We start from the raw sequence: 15,064 nt of genomic DNA, 5'->3' as shown, positions 1-15,064 counted from the left end.
AGGACATAACATTGAGAACAAAAACATTACTGAATAATCCTTTTTAAAAAAAGAAAAGAAGGAAAAAGTGACAAAATGAAATGCTGAGAAGCATCCAACTTCCAGAAAATCTGCTTTAAGTTTAAATGTAATCAACAGAGTTTGACAAAAAAACCCAATAAACATAAAAATAAAATAGCTCAACCTGGTCTCCTACCTTGGCTCCACAAATCTGAATACTTGAAGGCAGTCAGCATCTAAAATTTTAACTTGTAAATTCTATACTTACCCATATTATGTATTTATTTATAAATAAAATACATATAAATATCAGATGTCTAAATCAACATGAAATTTGTATATGTACAAAATGTATGAATATATTTTTCCTATAAAAGTTGAACATGAGGTTGCGGTTTCGATCCCTGGCCTCGCTCAGTGGGTTAAGGATCTGGCATTGCCATAAGCTGTGGCATAGGTTGCAGACGCAGCTCAGATCCTCTGTCGCTGTGGCTCTGGCGTAGGCTGGTGGCTACAGCTCCGATTGGACCCCTAGCCTGGGAACCTCCATATGCTGTGGGAGCGTCCCTAGGAAAGGCAAAAAGACAAAAAAAAAAGTTGAACACATAAACTGGTAAACCATCAGATAAGTTAAATGGAGAATAATGTCTACATAGCAATATGGTAAAAAACAGAATAAAACATTGTAATTTAAAAAATACAAACAGTATAAAAGCTATCAATTGAAATCTAAAATAGATATTAGCAATTTCACTTAGCAACTACAATAACTGAAAAGAATAAAACCTTAGAGATAAAAACTCAATAGAATTTTCCAATAGCAAAAATGTTGCTGATACAATAAAAAGAGTGAAAGAGGCTAATTCCAAGATTTCTTCGAAAAGCCAGAGCCAAAAATACATCTTTAGAAACATACCTAATGGTTAAAAGTATAACCTCTGCTGTTTGCTAACTCTCTGACCTTGAGTTAGTTACTTGGTAAAGTAAGTTATGAAAAGTACATTCAATGGAATAATACATAATATGACACAGGTCTAAGTGATTTAGGGGGGCGGCATCTACCACAAGCTTTTGAATGAAGAAAGGTAAGTTGAACTGTATATGTGCCATGAATATACTTAGATACAAATTGATGAAGATGATACTTGAATAAATAAACTAAAAGTAACTGAAAACATTTCATTCAAAAGCAAGTTTTCTTGCTTACTGTTATTAGGTGAAAGAGAAGAAGATGGAGAAATGTGAGTAATATTGATAAGGAATATCGAAGGAAAACAGCTTTAGTTTAGATTATTATCTTTAATCATGAGAATGCCTTTCTCTTGAACAAGTAATTTTTAAACTACATTAAAAAATTTAGCTCCTTGATTATTATATTTATAATAACAATTTAATGGAAAGTTTTCCGCCTAAAGGCATGTTCTCTAAGAACCAATCTGTGTTGGATGATAAGCAGGATGCTGTGCGTTGTTCTTGACTTTCCAGATAGGGGTCCTTCTTAGGGGAAAAAAAAAAATAAAGGAAAAGAAAAATGTTACAAAGAGCAAACACTGCTGGCAGGCAGTGGAAAAGAAAGAAAGCCACATATCTGACATCAAGAAAATGCTTGGAGACTTTGCTAATGGGGTAAGAAGATAGTCCTAGAAACCAGATGGACTGGACAGCCAGTCTGTACTTAGTGTTTAAGTGAAAATGATTTAAATCTGATGACGTTCAAACAGTGGTCCATCATTTGTGTTTCCTTGTGCAAAACCAATACCATCAGAGGTAAAGTACAATGGGATTTAAAAAGGGTAGACATGCCTAATGGCTCTGCCTACGGCCCCTGCATTCTTAGCTCAGTTGCCATAGACAACTCTATAAACGGTCCAAGTACCTAGCTTTAAAAATAGAAGTTCCAGAAATGATCTTTATCATACTACTAGGACAGGATAGCAAGAGGTAAATGAAGTTCCAGTTTAAAAAATAAAATAAAAGGCAGTTAAGTTAGTCTAAAATGCAGATTCCTTTAATGTTTTTAAGTGTTTAATGTGTTTTTAGTGTTTAAAGACATTAAATAAAAGTTCATTATCTCCACTATTCTCACATACCAAAATGGCATTAAGGTGTGTATTTTTAGTTTTGATTTTTCTGTCATCCCTTTCAATAAGTTACTTGTTTTCATTGTGGTGATTTCCTACATTACAGGTCCTGGGAACTTAGATGTATGATAGGGCTTTAAATAATGCTCCTTAATATCTTATGATCCATAGACCTCTTTAAAATATAATGAAAATGATGAATCTGGCTCTCCATAAGAAATGCAGATTCATGTATAAAATATGCAAGTAATATCAGGGATATTTATGCACATTTCCTTACTATTTCTGGATTTAACATCATGACTGCTGTAGCAGAGGAGAATGGCTTAATGATTGACCAGTGAATAATACATGTGCAGCTTCTTCACTGGAAGAACCATCAAACAGGAGTGACTCAACATGAGTAATGGATGGATATCTTTTCTCTGTGGTTCCTGTTCTCAGAGAAAAGAAACACTAAATCAAGCAGATTCCAGGATGTTATACTCTGAAACTAGAACACTATAGACAAAATATCAAAGGGGAAAATAAACAACCCTAATTTAGGCTGGAGTCAGCAAACCAAAATTTACACAGAATGCCCCATAAGCAAGGAAAGTTTTTTCACATATTTAAATTTAAAAAATTTTTAAAAGACTAGTATTTTTTGCCATGTGAAATTATATGGTATTTAAATCCCGGCGTCCATAGCACAATTTTATTGGAACACAGTCAAGCTCATCTGTTTACATGTTACTTCTGGTTGCTGTTGCTCTACTATTTGCAGAATTGAGTAATTGTGATAAAGACCACATGTCTTGGAAAGCCTAAAACATTTACTCTTTGGCCCTTTACAGAAAAAGACATTGCTGAATTCTGATTTAGAGTATGTAGTCAATTAAATAATAGCAGTATCCAAATTAGGACAGTAGGTTTCAACACAAAGCAAGATGAAAAGTGTGCCCTTATTTTTAGTCCTGTTACCAAACTCATGTTCCATTGCTCACTGCTCAAAAGCCAGTAATTGAGAGGCAAATTTAGTAGAAAGGAAATGTGCTTTATTCAGAAAAGCTGGCAAACTGGGGAGAAGGTTGACTTAGGTCCTGCACCAACTCCAAAGATTCTGCTCAGCCATGACAATTTTTAATGAGCAAAAGGGATCAGATTCTTCCTCATTTTTACATCATGTGCAGACCTGCTGACTTCTGATTTTCCTTTGAATGCTGTCTTACCCAAATTTCTGCCTAAAAATTTGCTAAGGGGGAAAGTGTGGGTGAAGGTCAGTAATCCCTTTTAATCCAGGGAGGGAATCAGCAGGTTGTGCAAGGCATTGCATACATTCAGTAGAGCAGAAATCAGAAGTTAGGTTCAATGTTACCTAATGATCACATTTTTATAATTAAGTTTTAATGGGAACAGAAATGGACAAACAGGAAAGGGGTAAAAGAGCTGCTTGCAAGCCTGCGGTCCCTCTAAAGTATGTGGAATGACTGCCTTGCTTCTGTCTAAAGGCCTTAAGAAAAATAGTCACTGAATAGTCTTCATTTCATAGGGAGTCATATGATTTCTGAATTTATATTTTTGGAATGCACAAGGGTAGTCTTAGGAAGTTCCAGTCCTTAGGTACTTCACTGCATTCATTATGAAGATTCTATATTCATTCTTCTATTAACTGGAATATACTAGTTTTTATATAATAAATCTTTTTGAAGGAATTAATATATATATTAAAAGATTTATAATTTATAAGCATAAAACTCAATTTTGACAAAGTGAATACTTTCATGTAATTAGCATCCAAACCTATAAACATGAAACTCAGAAATCTCCTAGTACCTCTCCTCACCACTGTTTTTGCATTCTCTCCAGAGTAGGTTCTATTGATTTCTAAAACCAAAGCCAAGTTTTTGTACTTTCTGCATTATCCTTTGAATCTTGTTCTGTTTTCACTCACCATTGTCTATGTGGCTCATCCAATTTGATTCTAGATCTAGTTGATAATTTCTGTTGATCTAGAGTATCCTGTTGTAAGTATGTGAGAATATATGATGCCATTTATGATCTACAGTTTATGAAATTTTCTTTTGTGTTGAAGGTTATTCCTGTTATGTAGAAGTGGAATTGGTAGGCTATAACATAAGCATGTTTATCCTTAGGAGGTACTTCCTTAGAATTTGCCGAAATGTTGAACAAATTGAAAATGCTACAAGCAGGTCATGAGAATTGAAGTTACCGCAAAGTTCCGCAAGTATCTGAAACTGGTGATTTAAAAAATCTGGCTACTTGAGTTAGTGTATAGAAAAACGAAGTCGTAGTTTTAATGTATAATAGTCTAATGAAGAACATGGTAAGAAAATTCATACTACATGATTTCAGATTTTACTATAAAGCTACATTAATCCTAACAATGCAATATTGTAGGGATAGGTATAGGTATAGCTCAGTAAGGAAGAATACCTGTGAGGTCAACTAATTTTAACAAATATGTAAATGACACACAATACAGAAAAAATCATCTTTTCAGCAAATAGTGCTGAAACATTTGGAAATCTATATGCAAACAGTAAACCTCAACTGCTACTTCAAGGTGTGTGTGTGTGTGTGTGTGTATAAGTTAACTCAAAGTGGATTATTTGAGATATTAATGTAAGAACTAAAATTATAAAATTTTAGAAGAAAACTTAAAAAAACTGGGGGGACCTTGGGTTAGGCAAAGATTTCTTAGATTGCAAAAAGCCCAAACTTTAATGGAAAATATATTTGCTGAAGTTAATAAAAATTTAAAAGATCTCCTTGGATGACACTGTTAATGAAACAAAATAAAAGACACAGACTGAGAGAAAAATGTTTGCAAAACGCTTATCTGGTAAAAGGCTTGAATTCAAAATCATAGAAGTTTCTTGCAACTCAGTAATAAGTGACGTCCCACTATAGGAAATCGGGCAGCATTTTTTATCTAAAAATGAGCAAATGCTCCCCCATAGTCATATATATATGAATGGCAAATAAGTCCATGACAAGATCTCTGTCATGATCATCATTAATTATTAGTTAGGAAAATGCAAATATAAACAGTAATGGATACTACAGCATGCCTTCAGGGATGGCTAAAATTAGAAACACTGACTCTACAAAGTGCTTGAGAAGATAAGAGAAACTGAGACTTTCAAGTAACTGAGGAGATAAGCAGAAAACTGTCCAATGTACAAACACTCTAGAAAACAGTTTAGCAGTTTCTTATGAACTAAAAAAATACTTATTACATGAATCAGCAATCCTACCACTAAGTATTTACCCAAGACAAATGAGAATAATATCCACATTGATTTGCCTGTATGCAAATATATTTAAGGAATATTTTAATAATTGCCTCCCTCACCATAAAGTGTTTGATGAAACAAACAGATGCAGGTACACCAATTCACCAATATGAAGGAGCAAACTACTGATACATACATTTACATACATCTATCATATATCTGTGTGGATGTGTCTCAAAAGCCTTACACCACGGAAAATAAGCCAGACTCAGCCTTACACATGTGTATGAATCTATTCACATTCTGTTCAGGCAAAGGCAAATGTTTAAGATGGATGTGGAAGTTTTAGAGATGGTAACTTTTATAAGTGATGTTATCATTATTTATTGTGTTTTTATTTTTTTCCCTTTGCCAGTCATTATTTATGCTAATTTGAATAGTAAATATTTGGGTAATGAGAGTTCCCAGTATTGATATATTTACTTTTTATAACTTTAATACAATTTACCTTAACCACATTCTAAACAATTTATATGTGCTAGCATAGACAGGAAAAAATAATAAAAAAATAATAATACATATCCTATGTGTATATGTGTATATGTGGAGTCTTATTTTATATGAAGGTGGTGTGTATATGTGGAGTCTTATTTTATATTTGATGAAGGTGAGAATATGGCTTTTTTTTTTTTCTTTTTAGTGCCATACCTGCAGCATATGGAAGTTCCTAGGCTAAGGGGTTGAATCAGAGCTATAGCTGCTGGCCTGCACCACAGCCACAGCAACGCAGGATCCTAGTCACTTCTGCAACCTACACCACAGTTCACGGCAACACCGGATCCTTAACCTAGTGATTGAGGCCAGAGATCATACCTGCACCCTCATGGATAGTAGTCGGATTCATTTCCTCTGCAGCACAACAGGAATTCCCTGGCTTTAAGTTTTTATGTGCCCTTTTCTTTTGATAAAATGATGTATCTAAGTAACAACAATTTACCATTAATATATCTGTAGATCTTTAGAATATTCACTGTATTCACATGATTCCAATTCTTACACCACTCTCTTACTTCTCCAAAATATCCATCTCTAAAATATCCACATCCTTCTCAAATAAATAAATAATTTATTTCTCATGGTTCCTATCTTTACCGTTTTGTACAAATGTCCCTATATTTAGAAGAAACACATTTTGGTTTTTTTTTTTTTCCTAATACCTAGGAAATGTTATGGAAAATGTTAACCTCCCTCTTTCTGGGCATTCCTGCTCCATTTTCCACCTATTCCTTCTGGTTTCCATTGTTTCGGTGTAACATACTGCTTTATATAAATTTCCTAATGGAAAAAGCAATTCCTATCGAAGGCAACTTTAATGATTCTTTTAATTATATAACAATACAATAATTAAATTGGCACAGTTGGAAAGTCAATATATGCCATTCCTGCTCTAAAGAACACAAATGTATTACATATATGTATTTTTTTTTTTGGTCGGGAGCCTCTCTCCAGGGGTATACTCATATTTAGGTACCGGGGGATTTTTGGAAAAAATGTTCTAGCATTGCTGTACATCAAGTATAGATGAGAGAAGATAGCAAAGTTCAGCTGTCATTTGCAAGAAAATGATGAAACGAGTAATTGTGAACAAGTGGATTCAAATGTGTGAGGCGGTAACTCTTGAAAAAAAATCCTCAGATACAGTGATATGGTGAAATTTAAAAGATTTGCTTAAGATTGGGCAAGGGACATAATGTAAGCTTTCTTCTAAGACTTGTACTACAAAACTTTTGGCCCTTAATCATATAATACCATACCATTTTAAAAAATATATTCAGGAGATCTTAATGTATCTATCTAATTACAAAGTTTAAATAAAAGACTTCATCATGTTTCGTGATGTGCTGGCTAGTCTTATCAGACTCATGGAAAGTGATTGTGTTTATTCCTTCCCAACTTCTCATTTAATGAGTGATGTCACACTGGTAGCTTAAAATTGACCTTGGTAGGATAATTTACTTCTGAAAAATTGTCGAATGTTACACATCAGTCTTTTTCTCTCTGAAGAAGCTATTGTTAAAAAAACAAGCATCTGACTGCATAAAATCAGTTTCTTTTTTTCATTGAGTAGACCAGGACAGTTCTGGATGCTCAAAATAGATATAAATAATCTAAATTAAAATATTTTTTAAATAACTCAGCATAGCACAAATCACTTTTTAGTAGAAATCACTGGTAAAATTAATGAATGTCATTTTACAAACCTTTCAGTAAATGAACAAAGTACAATAGCAAAAATGTGATTTCTTCTAAGGTAAAAGATATGGGTATCTAAGAAATCTCCATTGAGTTTCAGCTAGTAATCCTGCCAGAAACAAATTCATTGTAGTGAATCATTCACGACATTTCCTTATTCAGTAATTGATAGTTGGTACTTGGTGAGATCTCCTAGAAAGAACATTTGTCTGTAAACAAAAGAAGGTTGTTGAAATTATAGATAGAAGCTAAATATTATAGGAAAATAAATAAAAGCATAAAATTGCCATCCATGACAATCTGAACAAACCAATATATCAAATAACAAACTTAAAGAAAAAATATAGCAAGTAATCAGAATGCTAATAGAACAGAAAATTGTTTAGGTACTATTAATGCTATAGTGATTGATTTCTGAGCACTTGAGCTGTTTATTAATTTCCAAGGAGAGTCATTCATTTGTCTAGCATAATTTTATCCCTGATATTATTTTCAATAGCTTTTGTTTTTCAAATGGGCCTTTAAGAATGCCGATTAAGAAGGATTGACATTACATTGAGTAGGCTTTGCTGAGATTCGCAGTTGTTTTAATACCAATAACATTACATACAAAGTTACATCAGATAACTTCTTCAGTGATTTTCATTTGTAATATGGCACCACTGATCTTCTTATAAAAATATACTCTTTGTTCAAGTGGATATTTGTAATTATGGGCAAAATCCTGGCTGTTGAGAAAAGCTTAAGTAAAACATTATTGCATAATGGTCAGACTGTGGCTTTAAAATTACTAAGGGAAGAGCTGTTGAGAGTTCAGGTAACTCTTTTGTCCCACTTTTGATAGAACACAGGTAGGTAACATCACCAGTGTAATGAAAAGTAAGGAGTAAATCTCAGATATAAGACAATTAAGAAATTCAAGATTACAACAGATTGATTGGGATTTTTTTCAAGTCTGCTATTAGTTCCCAGTAAGTTTGAATGCAAATCTAGAATTTAATCCAGTATTGATTAAACCCTTATTAATAAACAGAATTTTCCTGTCTTAGTGGAAGGCTACTTGTTCTTGATTCATTGTTTCTCAGTTTATAACTAGGCACCCATGATAATACTTATAACCACCACACTGGCATCAGTCTCCTTTCAAAATGAATGGAAATGAAATAATAATAACTTTCCTGTATTACAAGTTTTCTTCACTCAAAACAATGTTGATGACTTTTAAAATGTAGTAAGATGGTGATAACTGTCTGCCACACTAGTTTGTAATTCATGGACTCTGACAAGCCAGTATTATAGAAGTGCTATACCACAAAAATCGTATTTATCACCACTTCACACAGATTATCTTTCCATTCCTATTCCATAATTTTAACAACTGGTATCCAATATAACTAGAGAAGGACAGGTTAGAGGAATGATTATTCTCTTGGATGCAGAGATAGTAGATAACTAAGCCATTTATCTGATGATACTAAGTGCTTTAGGATCAATGCCTGTTGAGATGGGAGTGGATTTTTATGTACAATTCATGTGTAAACAACTATAGACTTCTTTTGTAAAATGTGCAGGAAGTGAATTCAACAACCAAGCAGAATTCCAGCAGAAACTGCGGACAGCTTGTAGGCATCCTAACTTCAGTGAAGCAAATGCTCATCAATGACATTAGGTCGTTGATCTCTGAACAGTTTTCTTTTTTCAATAGCTCAAGTGAAGCTGAGAGCATTGAATGCAACCAGTGGTGAATGCTGGTCCTTACTAGATGCAGTGATTATGGACTATGAAAAATTATCCAAAACACTAGAAATCAGGACATGATCTAAAAATGTTGAAGATTATACTTAATATTTGTTACAAGAAATACTTTTAAAGGTATCTGCTTTGTATTCTTAAACAGAAAGTAAATGGAAAAAAAAAACATGTTGGAAAGACATGATAAAATCATATAGATCAATAAAAATAAGTCTGATGACATAGGGAACAAATGAAAAGAACCAAAAATTCATGGTAAAATAAAAATTATTTTGTCATTTAAAAAAATAATGAAAATGATATACCCAGAAAAGGAAAAAGAAAATAGGCCAGAGATGTGGAAAAGGATAAGTTTGTCACTGCCTTATGAATGCATGGAAGGAAAAATAAAGAGATGGAAACTGTGAAAACAAGTAACTAAAAAACTTCCATTTGGAATAAAAGTGATAGATTCTCCTAAAAGACACAAAAAAAAATTGAACTGGGACAAAATTCAGTGATGCAATAGATAAACTCATTCTTAACTTTAAAAAGGGTTGAATGTACAAATTGGATTTTGTTGTTTCAGAGACAATCAATTAAAAAAGAATCACCAGTTGGAAATTTCGAGCTTCACTATTAAATAACAAGTTCAATCAATAAGAAAGGAAGCCCCTCTAAATTCAGAAGGAATTATAAGAAATGTGTTTCCAGATTAATATCTCCTGCACGTAAATTACAGAACCTGATTTTGTTCTTGAAAAGAAGGACTATATTTGCAAAATACCAAGTGAATTCTACTTGATATTTTAGAAATTCTAAAGTCTTGACGCTATTTAGGTAGCAGGTAGTTTTCCTAGCAAAATTTTCCTTTTCTTCTTCTCATCCAAGTTGAATGTGTATCTTTTTAATAAGTAGGAAAAAATCTCAATTGAAGATGCAAAAATAAATTGTAAAGGTTTTCTATTTAATGGATTCCTAATATTTTCTCGTTATATTACCTAATGTAAAATAGGTTTCTACTGGATGCCTCATTAAAACAAACATTCAAACAAAAAGCTCTCAGTTTTTCTTGCTTCTATGAACAGATGTCAATTCCTTTGCAAAAGCCAAATGTTCTGATTAGTTTGTTCAATCTTATGCAATACTTGAAGATACTTTAGGAAGATTCCCATTGTAGCTCAGTGGGTTAAGAACCTGACTAGTATCCATGAGGATGCAATCCCTGGCCTTGCTCACAGGGTTAAGGATCTGGTGTTGCCACAAGCTGCAGTGTAGTTCAATGGATGAGGCTCAGTGCTGGCATTGCTGTGGCTGTGGTGTAGGCCTGTGGCTGTGGCTCCCCTAGCCTGGGAGTTTTCATATGCTGCAGATGAGGTTGTAAAAAGACCAAAAAAAAAAAAAAACCACCAAAAAACAAAACACCTGCCTATAAAACAACTTTAGGAAATTTCTATAGGGCAGACATGATCTGATTAAGATTAAAAACCCAAAGGTATAGTTTTAAAATATACAAATATGCATGTAATAGAATCCAATTGATATTTAAATATTTTAACTCTGAGAATGTCATTTTTTTCCTTTAAGGTTAGCATATATAACTATTTCAAAATAATGTTATTGATTTCCCTCATGAGTTAAGAGGATAAAATTATTTACCTGGATGTAATAGTTACTAATTGTTTTTTAACTGTATGTGGTAGTTGAACTGCATGAACCCAAGGCCAGGTACTTTTACTTAAAATTTATGGTAAAGTTACAGTCTCCGTGATTGTGTAAGTGGTCACTTTAGTAGCCATTTTCTATAGATTCAAAAAGAGTATATATTTCCGATTTTTTTTTCTTTTTAAGGCCATGCCTTTGGCATGTGGAAATTCCCCAGGCTAAGGGTCTTATTGGAGCTGCATCTGCAGGCCTATGCCACAGTCACAGTAACGTAGTATCTGAGCCACATCTTTGACCTATGCTACAGTTTGCAGCAATGCCAGATCCTTAACCCACTGAGTGAGACTAAGGATCTAACCTGCATCCTCGTGGACACTATGTTTGGTTCTTAACCTGCTGAGCCACAAAGAGAACTCTGCATTCTTAAATGTCTATTTAGATTTTTTACTCTCTCTATATATTTTTAACAGTTGTGATTTTTGTGATTGATTTAGTAAAATTATTTCCAGTCACTTCACTGTAGATCTATTAAGGCAAGAATCATGCAATCATCATTATATCCATAGTGCCTAGCTCAGCATATGGCAGGGCAGGCAATCAACAAATATTTGCTGCAGTCTTTGCAGGAAGTGCCTAACCCCATGATTGAATAATTAGACCTCAGTTATATTTACATAGATAATATGCTCTAGAAACACACATACCATCCATGACTACATGCATCATAATCTTCTAACAGTTTCCTTATGCTAGAAAAACATGGTGCTAGTTAATCTGAATTTAGGAGATGTGTAAGAGAAAGTTAGGAAGTAATTATGTACATGACTAAATTGAAGAAAGTTGGTAAAATTATTTTTAGATTTCATTCCCAAATATTTAAAATACAGGGACATATGGGTTCAGAAAAACTACGTAGGTTTGCTCTGCGTTATGAGCATACAGAATAAGGGATGGATCCATCTCCATGTTTGGTCATACTCTGAGTACATTTAGTTCTGAAATCCAGAGTTTTATGAGGGGCAATAGTCAGAATACCTGCAAACAAAGCAAACAGGATAGGAAACCACTGAAGACAGCGGATTTGAAAGGTTTTTGAATCAAATAAAGAATGTTATACCTACACTCAAATGTCTTATGAGCTGATAAGAGTATTTGTCTTATTCTGTGGTGCTCCATAGAACAACAAGAACAAAGGATTAAACATGACAAAGGATCAGCTCTTGGTTAGATATATGACAAATATTCTAATAGTTATATTTTCTCAAAGATGAAAAGGACTTAACATTCTGGCAAAGATGAATTGTTTCTCTGGACAGATCATAACCACAATTGGTGAGCATCTCTGTCATCTTCCAATTATCTGTCTTTCTGACTGAAAACAGTTAAAGGCATATTATTGTTCATTCTCTTTAGTAATTGTCATCCTTTAAAGAACAATCAGTGAAAGAATAATTATATTTTAATGGGAAGAAGTTATACAACTTTTATATTCTAATATATAAATAATACATTATATATGTATTTATATGAACATAAATATACACTAATATATAAAATATATTATATATACATATTGTATATATGTATGTATTTATGTATATTCTACTGTATAGCCTATGAATGCATCTTTTTAGGGAGGTTAAGTTTCATGAAAAAATAACCAGAATTGTAATGGTGTACATGAACCAAAAAAAATTAGACTTACAGCGTAAAAAATATTTTCTTGTTTTCTAAAGAAGATTTAAGAGATTAGTTTCTTCATTTATATTTTTGTTTGAATTTAATGATGACATGGCCTAAGTTATATTTTGAAGTAACTTTTAATTTTTAAAAATAGAACAACAAAATAACTCCTTCTAGTGTTGCCCACCCCCTTTTCTATTTGCAGGCATAAAATCATACATCAGTAGCTTTGTGGGTGAATGCAGATACAAGTAATGTAAGGCACCATTTTAATTTAAATGCAAAATATTTATTGCTCTTACATAAAGTCAATAACATCCATACTGGTGAATAAGTGCCTCTGATCCAAATCAATTTTTAAATTACATAAAAATTTATTATTGCTCATAACTTTATATTTCTCTAGATACTATGTAAATCTTTAAAAACAATTAGCAAATCCAAAAGCACTCTGTACATCTATGAATTTTTAATGCCCTTTTACATGCCATCTTTCTTCCAAGTTGGAAAACTAATTCCTTTAAATGTTCCCTCCCTCTTCAAACCCTTTAACTCCTAGCACTAAAGGCAGCTATGTGGCACATAAATAACATATTAATTTTCATGGCCTATGCATCAGATGGGTTTTCAACTGTTTTAAAATGCTGTCAATCACATCTGACTCCCATTTTGCCATTGGCTGAATATGTAGGAAATAAGCCTTTTAGATGACATGAAGTTCTATGAGGAAATGGCCTATCATCCTGAGGCCAAGGAGTTAATCATTAAAGAATATGGGAGGTGATTAAACACAGGATGGAAGCAGAAAATGGTGGCAATGAAACTAATATTCCACATGGTGAAAAACTGTGTATTCTCCAGATTCAAATGTATTTATGGGGAAGTGTCTTTATCATAGCCCAAATATTTATTAGCCAGGATTTATAGCATGAGTTACATTTGTTTCAGGAAGGGTTATAAATACAGATTTTGCCTAAGCTGTGGAAAGTGATAAACACAACTCCTTCAGATAACCTATTACTAGTCTTTAATCTTCATCAATCTTCAGTAAGTTGTTTTCTTTCCCCCCTCTCTTTTTTATTTCCTTTTTATGGCCATACCTGAAACATACGGAAATTCCCAGGCCAGCTTAAGCCACAGCCACGGCAACACTGGATCCTTAGTCCACTGAGCAAGGCCAGGGATCAAACCCACATCCTCACATCCTCATTGAGTCCTTAATCCTCTGAACCCCAATGGAAAATCCTCATTTTTATTTTTAATGGAAGTTTATCATGAATATCTCAAAGAGGACTATGCTTACCATTGTTTTGTAATGATAATGAGAATTTTCTGTGCTCTGCTGAAAGGGAATTAGTCTAGCTGGTGATATGTGACTAATCACTGAGCCTGAGAGGCAGACAAAAATTAGCTTCTATATCTTGATTTTCATTTACCTTTTAGCTGAAGGAAGTACATGTGTGAATTGGTGGAGTTGTAACAGGTTAGGAATGGAAATATATGATAGGATAGTTTGAGTCCCAAATATTGACATAAAATGGAGTTTGAATCACATGGAAAGAGAGGCTACAACCCCTTTTTCCCTAAAGAACTTTATGTGGCACAGCTTCTGAGAGGAGGTGACAGAAAACTTCTCAGAGTGGGGAAGATGGGCAAAAAGCCTGACTTGTAAGCACAGTAATAATAGAGAAAATAGACACATATCATTTCTTTGATTTTCAGGTTGGGGTGCATCAAGTGACACAGTTGTATCCAAATCAGAACCCTCCCAGTGAGCGGAGCCAGAACTCTCAGGCAGCCTCTCGGAAGACGGTACTCTGTTCGAAACCTGGCTTGGAGAAAACCACAACAGGTGCCTTCGTGTTGTTGTTTTTTTTTGTTTTATATTTGTATTTTATAGTCATTTTTAGATGTACAGAAAATTGCAAAGATAACATAGAGAATCTCCATATGCCTTTCATTCAGATCTGGCCAATGCTAATGACGGTGTATTTGTCAAAACTAAGAACTGCATTTGTACATTGCTGTCAACTAAATTCCATACTTTATTCAGGTTTCCTCAGATTTTTTTTTCCGGGAGTGGCTTCATGTTCCATTCAGGATTCCATATTCTACTTAATCATCATGCCTCTTTTGTTTCTTCCAATCTGTGACTGTGTCTAAAACTTGCTTTGTTTTAATATGACCTTGACAATTTTGAAAAAATACTTTAGAATTTAAGGATTATTATTTACAGATATTACCAAGAAATATCCAGAACCATAACACATGGTGTCCCTTCATTCTACCAGATAAAGGATGCCCAAGAGAAAATAATTAGAGAAGTCTGGGAGTTCCAAAGATGGAACAAGTGCCTTGGTGGGTGCTAGGAATGTCATTGGGACAAGAAAACCTTTTAAAACAAAAGATAAA

General features: G+C 33.5%; 1 long non-coding RNA gene across 1 annotated transcript in view; it reads left to right on the top strand.

The window, feature by feature from the left end:
• Positions 1-14,377: 14,377 nt before the first annotated feature.
• The window catches only part of LOC125126201 (uncharacterized), a 218,877-nt gene continuing 218,190 nt past the window's right edge, over positions 14,378-15,064 (top strand). Inside the window, exon 1 of the long non-coding RNA XR_007134555.1 lies at positions 14,378-14,504. This is a non-coding gene — a long non-coding RNA (uncharacterized LOC125126201). The remainder of the gene's footprint in view (positions 14,505-15,064) is intronic.

Source organism: Phacochoerus africanus, chromosome 4 (assembly GCF_016906955.1).
Source record: "Phacochoerus africanus isolate WHEZ1 chromosome 4, ROS_Pafr_v1, whole genome shotgun sequence".
NCBI lineage: Eukaryota > Metazoa > Chordata > Mammalia > Artiodactyla > Suidae > Phacochoerus > Phacochoerus africanus.
The sequence above is the reverse complement of the archived record's forward strand: the minus strand, read 5'-3'. Positions and strand labels throughout refer to the sequence as shown.